This window comes from Squalius cephalus, assembly GCF_949319135.1.
Source record: "Squalius cephalus genome assembly, chromosome: 8".
Lineage (NCBI taxonomy): Eukaryota > Metazoa > Chordata > Actinopteri > Cypriniformes > Leuciscidae > Squalius > Squalius cephalus.
This window is the reverse complement of record NC_137129.1, coordinates 24,220,229-24,235,329: the sequence shown is the minus strand read 5'-3', so window position 1 is coordinate 24,235,329 and position 15,101 is coordinate 24,220,229.

Below are 15,101 nucleotides of genomic sequence, written 5' to 3'. Positions count from 1 at the left end.
ATGTCAAATATGGACTTTTGTCAGGATGATATAACATCCGAAGATATCAGTCTGAATGTATTGTATTAATCTTTTAGGACTCTTTGGAAAAAATTATGTTCAGGAGGTCAAAAGAGGACCTCTGAATAGCTGATTTATCATCAAAAGGATTCTATAACTTTATATAGTTTGAAAAATTTTGAGGACACTTTGACCACAAATAAGTTCAAAAGGTCAGATATGGACATCTGTATGGCTTATGAAGCATCAGAAGGAGTCTAGGAGTATGTCAATGTGTTCAGAAGGTCAAAAGGGGACCTCTGAATAGCTGATTTATCATCAAAAGGATTCTATAACTTTATATAGTTTGAAAATTTTTGAGGACACTTTGACCACAAATAAGTTCAAAAGGTCAGACATGGACATCTATATGGCTTATGAAGTATCAAAAGTATTCTATGAGTATTTATAGAAAGCCCAAGATCGACTCTTTGTCCAGAAATATTTTCAGGTGGTCAATTATGGACTTCTGTAAGGCTGATTTAACATCAGAAGTTTATAATAGTAAAAAACATTTTGAGGATTCTTTGGCCAAAAATATGTTCAATTGGTCTTATATGGACTACAGTCTGGCTGATATAACATCATGAGAAGACTGTATAGTAGGAGAAATATGTATAGTAAGGTAAATGTTCAAGGTCTCTGGCCAGAAATATGTTCAGAATGTTAAATATGGACTTCTGTATGGCTGAGTTAATATCAGAAGGAGTCTGTATTCGTTTATTGTAGACAACATCCTTTTGAGAACTCTTTTGTCAATGATTTATTATCAGAAGGAGACTATAACTTTATATAGTTTGAAAATTTTTGAGAACACTTTGACCAGAAATAAGTTCAAAAGGTAAGCCATACGCCATATAGATATCCATATCTGTATGGATATCTAGATGGCTTATCAAGCATCAGGAGTCAATGATGTATGTATAGAAATCGAGGACTCTTTGGCCAGAAATATGTTACTTTGGTCAAATATGGATTTCGGTATGGCTGGATCAGGAGTCGAAGAGTATGTATAGAAAGATAACATCAGCTGACTGAATTTATAAGTAGATTAATTAATGTGCAGTAAAGGAAAATCATTGCACTGGCTTTTGCTTTACAATGGACACAATTAACTCATTCCGTTGGACAACGATAGAATGCACTGAAGAATAAACATATAGATAATGCACTTTTCGCATTGCATTGCACACCAGAACTAACTCCTTCCCATGTTCATTAAAGAGATAACATTTATGTTGTTGCACTGCATTGCACAAACGATCTAACGTTGTCCACTGAACAATAACATATAGGCTATGCACTTCTTGGCTTGCATTGCATTGCACACTACAACTAATTCATTCCCATGTTCATTAAAGAGATAACATATGTTGTTGCATTGCACAAACGATCTATCGTTGTGCCTCATTGAAGAAAAACATATGCACTTTTATCCCTGCATTGCACACCAGAACTAACTCCTTCCCATGTTCATTAAAGAGATAACATCTGTTGTTGCACAAACGATCTAACGTTGTGCAATGAAGAGTAACATAGGCCATGCACTTTTTGCATTGCATTGCATTGCACACCAGATCAAACTCCTTCCCATGTTCAGTAAAGAGATAATATGTTGCATTGCATTGCACAAACGATCTAACGTTGTGCATTGAAGAATAACATACAGGCTAAATGCATGCATTGTATTGCATTGCACACCCGAACTAACTCCTTCACATGTTCATTAAAGAGATAACATATGTTATGCAACATTGCATTGCTTTGCACAAACGATTTAACGATGTGCACTGAAGAATAACATTTATGCACTTTTTGCATTGCATTGCACACCAGAACTAACTCCTTCCCATGTTCATTAAAGAGATAATATTTTGCATTGCATTGCACAAAACGATAGTTTGTCTCAACGATCAATGTTGTGCATTAAAGAATAACATACAGGCTAAATGCATGCATTGTATTGCATTGCACACCAGAACTAACTCCTTCCCACGTTCATTAAAGAGATAACACATGTTGCATTGCATTGCATTGCCATTGCAGAAACGATCTAACGTTGTGCATTGAAGAATGACATTTATGCACTTTTTGCATTGCATTGCACACTGAAACTAACTCCTTCACATGTTCAGTAAAGATATAACATTGCATTGAATTGCATTGCATTGCAGAAACGATCTAACGTTGTGCACTAAAGAATAACATTTAGGGTATGCACTTTTGGCATTGCATTGCATTGCACACCAGATCTTACTCCTTCAAATGTTTATTAAAGAGATAACATAGGCCATGCACTTTTTGAATTGCATTGCACATTAGAACTAACTCCTTCAAATGTTCATTGAAGAGATAACATTTTGCATTGCATTGCGCAAACGATCTAACGTTGTGCATTGAAGAGAAACATAGACCATGCACTTTTTGCATTGCATTGAATTACACACCAGAACTAACTCTTTCCCATGTTCACTAAAGAGATAACATGTTGCATTGCACTGCATTGCATTGCAGAAACGATCTAATGTTGTGCACTGAATAATAACATTTTGCACTTTTTGCATTGCATTGCATTTGCACACCAGAACTCACTCCTTCAAATGTTAGAAAAGTTAGTTATGGTGTGCAATGCAATGCAAAAAGTGAATAGCCAATGTTACTCTTCAATGCAAAATCGTACTGAATACATACTGAATCGTTTGTGCGTAACATATGTTATCTCTTTAATGAACATGGGAAGGAGTTAGTTCGGGTGTGCAATGCAATACAATGCATGCATTTAGCCTATATGTTATTCTTCAATGCACAAGGTTATGCAATGCAAAATGTTATCTCTTTAATAAGATTTGATCTGAGTTAGTTCTGGTGTGCAATGCAATGCAATGCAAAAAGTGCATAAATGTTATTCAGTGCACAGCGTTAAATCGTTTGTGCAAAGCAATGCAATGTTGCATAACATATGTTATCTTTTTAATGAACATGGGAAGGAGTTAGTTCGGCTGTACATGCAACACAGTCCATGCATTTAGCTATGTCAACTATGTCATTCTTCAATGCACAACGTTAGATCGTTTGTGCAATGCAATGCAACATGTTATCTCTTTAATAAACATTTGAAGGAGTTAGTTCTTGTGTGCAATGCAATGCAAAGCAATGCAAAAAATGCATGGCCTATGTTACTCTTCAGTGCACAACGTTAGATCGTTTGTGCAATGCAATGCAAAATGTTATCTCTTTAATAAACATGGGAAGTAGTTAGTTCTGGAGTGCAATGCAATGCAATGCAAAAAGTGCATAGCCTATATGTTATTCTTCAGTGCACAGCGTTAGATCGTTTGTGCAATGCAATGCAATGCAACATGTTATCCCTTTAATGAACATGGGAAGGAGTTAGTTCTGCTGTGCAATGCAATGCAAAGCAATGCAAAAAATGCATGGCCTATGTTACTCTTCAGTGCACAACGTTAGATCGTTTGTGCAAAACAATGAAATGTTGCATAACATATGTTATCTCTTCAATGAACATGGGAACGAGTTAGTTCGGGTGTGCAATGCAATACAATGCATGCATTTAGCCTATATGTTATTCTTCAATGCACAATGTTAGATCGTTTGTGCAATGCAATGCAAAATGTTATCTTTTTAATAAACATTTGAAGGAGTTAGTTCTGGTGTGCAATGCAATGCAAAAAATGCATAAATGTTATTCTTTAGTGCACAGTATTAGATCGTTTGTGCAAAGCAATATAATGTTGCATAACATATGTTATCGTTTGTGCAATGCAATACAACATCATTGCACCTTATTTCTTTAAAGAAAATGGGAATGATTTAGTTCTGGTGTGCAATGCAATGCAAGAATTGCATAGCCTATATTATTCTTCAATGCACAACGTTAGATCGTTTGTGCAGTGCAAAATGTTATCTCTTTAATAAACATTTGAAGGAGTTAGTTCTGGTGTGCAATGCAATACAATGCAAAAAGTGCATAAATATTCTTCAGTGCACAACGTTAGATCGTTTCTGCAAAACAATGTAATGTTGCATAACATATGTTATCTCTTTTATGAACATGGGAAGGAGTTAGTTCGGGTGTGCAATGCAATACAATGCATGCATTTAGCCTATATGTTATTCTTCAATGCACAACGTTATGCAATGCACAATGCAATGCAAAATGTTATCTCTTTAATAAGCATTTGATCTGAGTTAGTTCTGGTGTGCAATGCAATGCAATGCAAAAAAAATGAATGTTATTCAGTGCACAGCGTTAAATCGTTTGTGCAAAGCAATGCAATGTTGCATAACATATGTTATCTTTTTAATGAACATGGGAAGGAGTTAGTTCGGCTGTACATGCAACACAATCCATGCATTTAGCTATGTCAACTGTGATTCTTCAATGCACAACGTTAGATCGTTTGTGCAATGCAATACAACGTTATCTCTTTAATAAACATTTGAAGGAGTTAGTTCGGGTGTGCAATGCAATACAATGCATGCATTTAGTCTATATGTTATTCTTCAATGCACAAAGTTAGATCGTTTGTGCAATGCAATGCAAAATGTTATCTCTTTAGTAAACATTTGAAGGAGTTAGTTCTGGTGTGCAATTCAATGCAATGCAAAAAGTGCATAGCCTATATTTTATTCTTCAGTGCACAGCGTTAGATCGTTTGTGCAGTACAATGCAATGCAACATGTTATCCCTTTAATGAACATGGGAAGGAGTTAGTTCTGGTTTGCAATGCATAAGGTGCATAGCCTGTATGTTATTCTTCAACGCACAACGTAAGATCGTTTGTGCAATGCAATGCAACAAAAAAACTTATCTCTTTAATGAACATGGGAATGAATTAGATCTACTGTGCAATGCAATGCAATCCGAGAAGTGCATAGCCTATATGTTATTGTTCAGTGGACAACGTTAGATCCTTTTTGCAATGCATAAATGTTATATCTTTAATGAACATGGGAAGGAGTTAGTTCTGGTGTGCAATGCAATGCGAAAAGTGCTTCATCTATATGTTTATTCTTCAGTGCATTCTAACGTTGCCCAACGATAGAATGCACTGAAGAATAAACATATAGATAAAGCACTTTTCGCATTGCATTTCACACCAGAACTAACTCCTATAATAGTGTAAATTGTAAAGCAACAGCTAGTGCAATGATTTTCCTTCACTGCACATTAACCTACTTATTACATTCAGTCAACTGATGTTAACTTTCTATACATACTCTTCGACTCCTGATGTACGTAAGTACATGTTTGACCAAAGTAACATATTTCTGGCCAAACAGTCCTCGATTTCTATACATACTCATTGACTCCTGATGCTTCATAAGCCAATATATATATCCATACAGATATGGCTTATGGCTTACCTTTTGAAATTATTTCTGCTCAAAGGGTCCTCAAAATGTTTCAAACTATATAAAGTTATAGAATTCTTTTGATGATAAATCAGCTATTCAGAGGTCCCCTTTTGACCTCCTGAACATATTTCTGGCCAAAGAGTCCTCGATCTTGGGCTTTCTATATATACTCATAGACTCCCTCTGATGCTTCAAAAGCCATATAGATGTCCATATCTGACCTCTGAACTTATTTGTGGTCAAAGTGTCCTCAAAATTTTTCAAACTATATAAAGTTATAGAATTCTTTTGATGATAAATCAGCTATTCAGAGGTCCCCTTTTGACCTACTGGACATATTTCTGGTCAAAGAGTCCTGAAAGATTAATACAATACATTCCGACTGATATCTTCTGATGTTATATCCTCCTGACAAAAGTCCATTTGACATACTGAATTTTTTTCAGGCCAAGGAGTATTCGAAACTTGGGCTTTCTATACATACTCGTTGACTCTTTCTGATGTTAGGTCAACCAGACAGAAGTCCATTTTTGACACAAGGAATATATTTCTGGCCAAAGAGTCCTCAATCTTGGGCTTTCTATACATACTCATGGACTCCTTCTGATGCTTCATAAGCCATATATATGTCCATATCTGACCTTTTGAACTTATTTGTAGTCAAAGTGTCCTCAAAATTTTTCAAACTATATAAAGTTATAGAATTCTTTTTATGATAAATCAGCTATTCAGAGGTCCCCTTTTGACCTCCTGAACATATTTCTGGCCAAAGAGTCCTCGATATTGGGCTTTCTATACATACTCATAGACTCCTTCTGATGCATCATTAGCCATATAGATTTCCATATCTGACCTTTTGAACTTGTTTGTGGTCAAAGTGTCCTCAAAATTTTTCAAACTATATAAAGTTATAGACTCCTTTTGCTATTCAGAGGTCCCCTTTTGACCTCCTGAACATATTTCTGGCCAAAGAGTCCTCGATATTGGGCTTTCTATACATACTCATAGACTCCCTCTGATGCTTCAAAAGCCATATAGATGTCTTTGGCTTTCTATACATACTCATAGACTCCTTCTGATGCATCTTAAGCCATATAGATGTCCATATCTGACCTTGTGAACTTATTTGTGGTCAAAGTGTCCTCAAAATTTTTCAAACTATATAAAGTTATAGACTCCTTTTGCTATTCAGAGGTCCCCTTTTGACCTCCTGAACATATTTCTCGCCAAAGAGTCCTCGATCTTGGGCTTCCTATATATACTCATAGACTCCCTCTGATGCTTCAAAAGCCATATAGATGTCTTGGGCTTTCTATACATACTCATAGACTCCTTCTGATGCTTCATAAGCCATATATATATATGTCCATATCTGACCTTTTGAACTTATTTGTGGTCAAAGTGTCCTCAAAATTTTTCAAACTATATAAAGTTATAGACTCCTTTTGCTATTCAGAGGTCCCTTTTTGACCTCCTCGATTTACAGTCCTCGATCTTGGGCTTTCTATACATACTCATAGACTCCTTCTGATGCTTCATAAGCCATATAGATGTCCATATCTGATCTTTTGAACTTATTTGTGGTCAAATTGTCCTCAAAATTTTTGAAACTATATAAAGTTATTGACTCCTTTTGCTATTCAGAGGTCCCCTTTTGACCTCCTGAACATATTTCTGGCCAAAGAGTCCTCGATCTTGGGCTTTCTATACATACTCATAGACTACTTCTGATGCCTTATAAGTCATATATATGTCCATATCTGACCCTTTGAACATATTTGTGGTCAAAGTGTCCTCAAAATTTTTCAAACTATATCAAGTTATAGAATTCTTTTGATGATAAATCAGCTATTCAGAGGTCCCCTTTTGACCTCCTGAACATATTTCTGGCCAAAGAGTCCTAGATCATGGGCTTTCTATACATACTCATAGACTCCTTCTGATGCTTCATAAGCCATATAGATGTCCATATCTGGCCTTTTGAACTTATTTGTAGTCAAAGTGTCCTCAAAATTTTTCAAACTATATAAAGTTATAGAATTCTTTTGATGATAAATCAGCTATTCAGAGGTCCTCTTTTGACCTCCTGAACATATTTCTGGCCAAAGAGTCCTAGATCATGGGCTTTCTATACATACTCATAGACTCCTTCTGATGCTTCATAAGCCATATAGATGTCCATATCTGACCTTTTGAACTTATTTGTAGTCAAAGTGTCCTCAAAATTTTTCAAACTATATAAAGTTATAGAATCCTTTTGATGATAAATCAGCTTTTTAGAGGTTTTGACCTCTTGAACATATTTTTGGCCAAAGAGTCCTCGATCTTGGGCTTTCTATACATGCTCATAGACTCCTTCTGATGCATCATATGCCATATAGATGTCCATATCTGATCTTTTGAACTTATTTGTGGTCAAAGTGTCCTCAAAATTTTTCAAACTATATAAAGTTATAGAATCCTTTTGATGATAAATCAGCTTTTTAGAGGTTTTGACATCTTGAACATATTTCTGGCCAAAGAGTCCTTGATCTTTGGCTTTCTATACATACTCATAGACTCCTTCTGATGAATCTTAAGCCATATAGATGTCCATATCTGACCTTTTGAACTTATTTGTGGTCAAAGTGTCCTCAAAATTTTTCAAACTATATAAAGTTATAGACTCCTTTTGCTATTCAGAGGTCCCCTTTTGACCTCCTGAACATATTTCTGGCCAAAGAGTCCTCGATATTGGGCTTTCTATACATACTCATAGACTCCTTCTGATACTTCATAAGCCATATAGATTTCCTTATCTGACCTTTTGAACTTATTTGTGGTCAAAGTGTCCTCAAAATTTTTCAAACTATATAAAGTTATAGAATTCTTTTGATGATAAATCAGCTATTCAGAGGTCCCCTTTTGACCTCCTGAACATATTTCTCGCCAAAGAGTCCTCGATCTTGGGCTTCCTATATATACTCATAGACTCCCTCTGATGCTTCAAAAGCCATATAGATGTCTTGGGCTTTCTATACATACTCATAGACTCGTTCTGATGCTTAATAAGCCATATATATATGTCCATATCTGACCTTTTGAACTTATTTGTGGTCAAAGTGTCCTCAAAATTTTTCTAACTATATAAAGTTATTGAATTCTTTTGATGATAAATCAGCTATTCAGAGGTCCCCTTTTGACCTCCTGAACATATTTCTCGCCAAAGTGTCGAGAAATATATAGACGTCCATATCTGACCTTTTGAACTTATTTGTGGTCAAATTGTCCTCAAAAAGTTTCAAACTATATAAAGTTATAGACTCCTTTTGATGATAAATCAGTATTTCATGGGGCCCCTTTTGACCTCCTGAACATATTTCTGGCCAAAGAGTCCTCGATCTTGGGCTTTCATATATACTCAAAGACTCCCTCTGATGCTTCAAAATCCATATAGATGTCCATATCTGACCTTTTGAACTTATTTGTGGTCAAAGTGTCCTCAAAATTTTTCAAACTATATAAAGTTATAGAATTCTATTGATGATAAATCAGCTATTCAGAGGTCCCCTTTTGACCTGCTGAACATATTTTTGGCCAAAGAGTCCTCGATCTTGGGCTTTCTATACATACTCATAGACTCCTTCTGATGCTTCATAAGCCATATAGATGTCCATATCTGACCTTTTGAACTTATTTGTGGTCAAAGTGTCCTCAAAATTTTTCAAACTATATAAAGTTATAGACTCCTTTTGCTATTCAGAGGTCCCCTTTTGACCTCCTCGATTTAGAGTCCTCGATCTTGGGCTTTCTATACATACTCATAGACTCCTTCTGATGCTTCATAAGCCATATTGATGTCCATATCTGACCTTTTGAACTTATTTGTGGTCAAAGTGTCCTCAAAGGTTTTGAAACTATATAAAGTTATAGACTCCTTTTGCTATTCAGAGGTCCCCTTTTGACCTCCTGAACATATTTCTGGCCAAAGAGTCCTCGATCTTGGGCTTTCTATACATACTCATAGACTACTTCTGATGCTTCATAAGCCATATAGATGTCCATATCTGACCTTTTGAACTTATTTGTGGTCAAAGTGTCCTCAAAATTTTTCAAACTATATAAAGTTATAGAATTCTTTTGATGATAAATCAGCTATTTAGAGGTCCCCTTTTGACCTGCTGAACATATTTTTGGCCAAAGAGTCCTCGATCTTGGGCTTTCTATACATACTCATAGACTCCTTCTGATGCTTCATAAGCCATATAGATGTCCATATCTGACCTTTTGAACTTATTTGTGGTCAAAGTGTCCTCAAAATTTTTCAAACTATATAAAGTTATAGACTCCTTTTGCTATTCAGAGGTCCCCTTTTGACCTCCTCGATTTAGAGTCCTCGATCTTGGGCTTTCTATACATACTCATAGACTCCTTCTGATGCTTCATAAGCCATATTGATGTCCATATCTGACCTTTTGAACTTATTTGTGGTCAAAGTGTCCTCAAAGGTTTTGAAACTATATAAAGTTATAGACTCCTTTTGCTATTCAGAGGTCCCCTTTTGACCTCCTGAACATATTTCTGGCCAAAGAGTCCTCGATCTTGGGCTTTCTATACATACTCATAGACTACTTCTGATGCTTCATAAGCCATATAGATGTCCATATCTGACCTTTTGAACTTATTTGTGGTCAAAGTGTCCTCAAAATTTTTCAAACTATATAAAGTTATAGAATTCTATTGATGATAAATCAGCTATTCAGAGGTCCCCTTTTGACCTGCTGAACATATTTTTGGCCAAAGAGTCCTCGATCTTGGGCTTTCTATACATACTCATAGACTCCTTCTGATGCTTCATAAGCCATATAGATGTCCATATCTGACCTTTTGAACTTATTTGTGGTCAAAGTGTCCTCAAAATTTTTCAAACTATATAAAGTTATAGAATTCTTTTGATGATAAATCAGCTATTTAGAGGTCCCCTTTTGACCTCCTGAACATATTTCTGGCCAAAGAGTCCTCGATCTTGGGCTTTCTATACATACTCATAGACTACTTCTGATGCTTCATAAGCCATACAGATGTCCATATCTGACCTTTTGAACTTATTTGTGGTCAAAGTGTCCTCAAAAATTTTCAAACTATATAAAGTTATAGACTCCTTTTGATGATAAATCAGTATTTCATGGGGCCCCTTTTGACCTCCTGAACATATTTCTGGCCAAAGAGTCCTCGATCTTGGGCTTTCTATACATACTCATAGACTCCTTCTGATGCTTCATAAGCCATATAGATGTCCATATCTGACCTTTTGAACTTATTTGTGGTCAAATTGTCCTCAAAATTTTTCAAACTATATAAAGTTATAGAATTCTTTTGAAGATAAATCAGCTATTCAGAGGTCCCTTTTTGACCTCCTGAACATATTTCTGGCCGAAGAGTCCTCGATCTTGGGCTTTCTATACATACTCAAAGACTCCATCTGATGCTTCATAAGCCATATTGATGTCCATATCTGACCTTTTGAACTTATTTGTGGTCAAAGTGTCCTCAAAATTTTTCAAACTATATAAAGTTAAAGAATTCTTTTGATGATAAATCAGCTATTTAGAGGTCCCCTTTTGACCTCCTGAACATATTTCTGGCCAAAGAGTCCTCGATCTTGGGCTTTCTATACATACTCATAGACTACTTCTGATGCTTCATAAGCCATACAGATGTCCATATCTGACCTTTTGAACTTATTTGTGGTCAAAGTGTCCTCAAAATTTTTCAAACTATATAAAGTTATAGACTCCTTTTGCTATTCATAGGTCCCCTTTTGACCTCCTGAACATATTTCTGGCCAAAGAGTCCTCGATATTGGGCTTTCTATACATACTCATAGACTCCTTCTGATGCTTCATAAGCCATATAGATGTCTTGGGCTTTTTATACATACTCATAGACTCCTTCTGATGCTTCATAAGCCATATATATATGTCCATATCTGACCTTTTGAACTTATTTGTGGCCAAAGTGTCCTCAAAATTTTTCAAACTATAGAAAGTTATCGAATCCTTTTGATGATAAATCAGCTATTCAGAGGTTTTGACCTCCTGAACATATTTCTGGCCAAAGAGTACTCGATCTTGGGCTTTCAATACATACTCATAGACTCCTTCTGATGCCTTATAAGCCATATATATGTCCATATCTGACCTTTTGAACTTATTTGTGGTCAAAGTGTCCTCAAAATTTTTCAAACTATATAAAGTTATTGAATTCTTTTGATGATAAATCAGCTTTTTAGAGGTTTTGACCTCTTGAACATATTTTTGGCCAAAGAGTCCTCGATCTTGGGCTTTCTATACATGCTCATAGACTCCTTCTGATGCATCATATGCCATATAGATGTCCATATCTGATCTTTTGAACTTATTTGTGGTCAAAGTGTCCTCAAAATTTTTCAAACTATATAAAGTTATAGAATCCTTTTGATGATAAATCAGCTTTTTAGAGGTTTTGACATCTTGAACATATTTCTGGCCAAAGAGTCCTTGATCTTTGGCTTTCTATACATACTCATAGACTCCTTCTGATGAATCTTAAGCCATATAGATGTCCATATCTGACCTTTTGAACTTATTTGTGGTCAAAGTGTCCTCAAAATTTTTCAAACTATATAAAGTTATAGACTCCTTTTGCTATTCAGAGGTCCCATTTTGACCTCCTGAACATATTTCTGGCCAAAGAGTCCTCGATATTGGGCTTTCTATACATACTCATAGACTCCTTCTGATACTTCATAAGCCATATAGATTTCCATATCTGACCTTTTGAACTTATTTGTGGTCAAAGTGTCCTCAAAATTTTTCAAACTATATAAAGTTATAGAATTCTTTTGATGATAAATCAGCTATTCAGAGGTCCCCTTTTGACCTCCTGAACATATTTCTCGCCAAAGAGTCCTCGATCTTGGGCTTCCTATATATACTCATAGACTCCCTCTGATGCTTCAAAAGCCATATAGATGTCTTGGGCTTTCTATACATACTCATAGACTCGTTCTGATGCTTAATAAGCCATATATATATGTCCATATCTGACCTTTTGAACTTATTTGTGGTCAAAGTGTCCTCAAAATTTTTCAAACTATATAAAGTTATTGAATTCTTTTGATGATAAATCAGCTATTCAGAGGTCCCCTTTTGACCTCCTGAACATATTTCTCGCCAAAGTGTCGAGAAATATATAGACGTCCATATCTGATCTTTTGAACTTATTTGTGGTCAAATTGTCCTCAAAAAGTTTCAAACTATATAAAGTTATAGACTCCTTTTGATGATAAATCAGTATTTCATGGGGCCCCTTTTGACCTCCTGAACATATTTCTGGCCAAAGAGTCCTCGATCTTGGGCTTTCATATATACTCAAAGACTCCCTCTGATGCTTCAAAATCCATATAGATGTCCATATCTGACCTTTTGAACTTATTTGTGGTCAAAGTGTCCTCAAAATTTTTCAAACTATATAAAGTTATAGAATTCTATTGATGATAAATCAGCTATTCAGAGGTCCCCTTTTGACCTGCTGAACATATTTTTGGCCGAAGAGTCCTCGATCTTGGGCTTTCTATACATACTCATAGACTCCTTCTGATGCTTCATAAGCCATATAGATGTCCATATCTGACCTTTTGAACTTATTTGTGGTCAAAGTGTCCTCAAAATTTTTCAAACTATATAAAGTTATAGACTCCTATTGCTATTCAGAGGTCCCCTTTTGACCTCCTCGATTTAGAGTCCTCGATCTTGGGCTTTCTATACATACTCATAGACTCCTTCTGATGCTTCATAAGCCATATTGATGTCCATATCTGACCTTTTGAACTTATTTGTGGTCAAAGTGTCCTCAAAGGTTTTGAAACTATATAAAGTTATAGACTCCTTTTGCTATTCAGAGGTCCCCTTTTGACCTCCTGAACATATTTCTGGCCAAAGAGTCCTCGATCTTGGGCTTTCTATACATACTCATAGACTACTTCTGATGCTTCATAAGCCATATAGATGTCCATATCTGACCTTTTGAACTTATTTGTGGTCAAAGTGTCCTCAAAATTTTTCAAACTATATAAAGTTATAGAATTCTTTTGATGATAAATCAGCTATTTAGAGGTCCCCTTTTGACCTCCTGAACATATTTCTGGCCAAAGAGTCCTCGATCTTGGGCTTTCTATACATACTCATAGACTACTTCTGATGCTTCATAAGCCATATAGATGTCCATATCTGACCTTTTGAACTTATTTGTGGTCAAAGTGTCCTCAAAATTTTTCAAACTATATTAAGGTTATAGAATTCTTTTTATGATAAATCAGCTATTCAGAGGTCCCCTTTTGACCTCCTGAACATATTTCTCGCCAAAGAGTCCTCGATCTTGGGCTTCCTATATATACTCATAGACTCCCTCTGATGCTTCAAAAGCCATATAGATGTCTTGGGCTTTCTATACATACTCATAGACTCGTTCTGATGCTTAATAAGCCATATATATATGTCCATATCTGACCTTTTGAACTTATTTGTGGTCAAAGTGTCCTCAAAATTTTTCAAACTATATAAAGTTATTGAATTCTTTTGATGATAAATCAGCTATTCAGAGGTCCCCTTTTGACCTCCTGAACATATTTCTCGCCAAAGTGTCGAGAAATATATAGACGTCCATATCTGATCTTTTGAACTTATTTGTGGTCAAATTGTCCTCAAAAAGTTTCAAACTATATAAAGTTATAGACTCCTTTTGATGATAAATCAGTATTTCATGGGGCCCCTTTTGACCTCCTGAACATATTTCTGGCCAAAGAGTCCTCGATCTTGGGCTTTCATATATACTCAAAGACTCCCTCTGATGCTTCAAAATCCATATAGATGTCCATATCTGACCTTTTGAACTTATTTGTGGTCAAAGTGTCCTCAAAATTTTTCAAACTATATAAAGTTATAGAATTCTATTGATGATAAATCAGCTATTCAGAGGTCCCCTTTTGACCTGCTGAACATATTTTTGGCCGAAGAGTCCTCGATCTTGGGCTTTCTATACATACTCATAGACTCCTTCTGATGCTTCATAAGCCATATAGATGTCCATATCTGACCTTTTGAACTTATTTGTGGTCAAAGTGTCCTCAAAATTTTTCAAACTATATAAAGTTATAGACTCCTATTGCTATTCAGAGGTCCCCTTTTGACCTCCTCGATTTAGAGTCCTCGATCTTGGGCTTTCTATACATACTCATAGACTCCTTCTGATGCTTCATAAGCCATATTGATGTCCATATCTGACCTTTTGAACTTATTTGTGGTCAAAGTGTCCTCAAAGGTTTTGAAACTATATAAAGTTATAGACTCCTTTTGCTATTCAGAGGTCCCCTTTTGACCTCCTGAACATATTTCTGGCCAAAGAGTCCTCGATCTTGGGCTTTCTATACATACTCATAGACTACTTCTGATGCTTCATAAGCCATATAGATGTCCATATCTGACCTTTTGAACTTATTTGTGGTCAAAGTGTCCTCAAAATTTTTCAAACTATATAAAGTTATAGAATTCTTTTGATGATAAATCAGCTATTTAGAGGTCCCCTTTTGACCTCCTGAACATATTTCTGGCCAAAGAGTCCTCGATCTTGGGCTTTCTATACATACTCATAGACTACTTCTGATG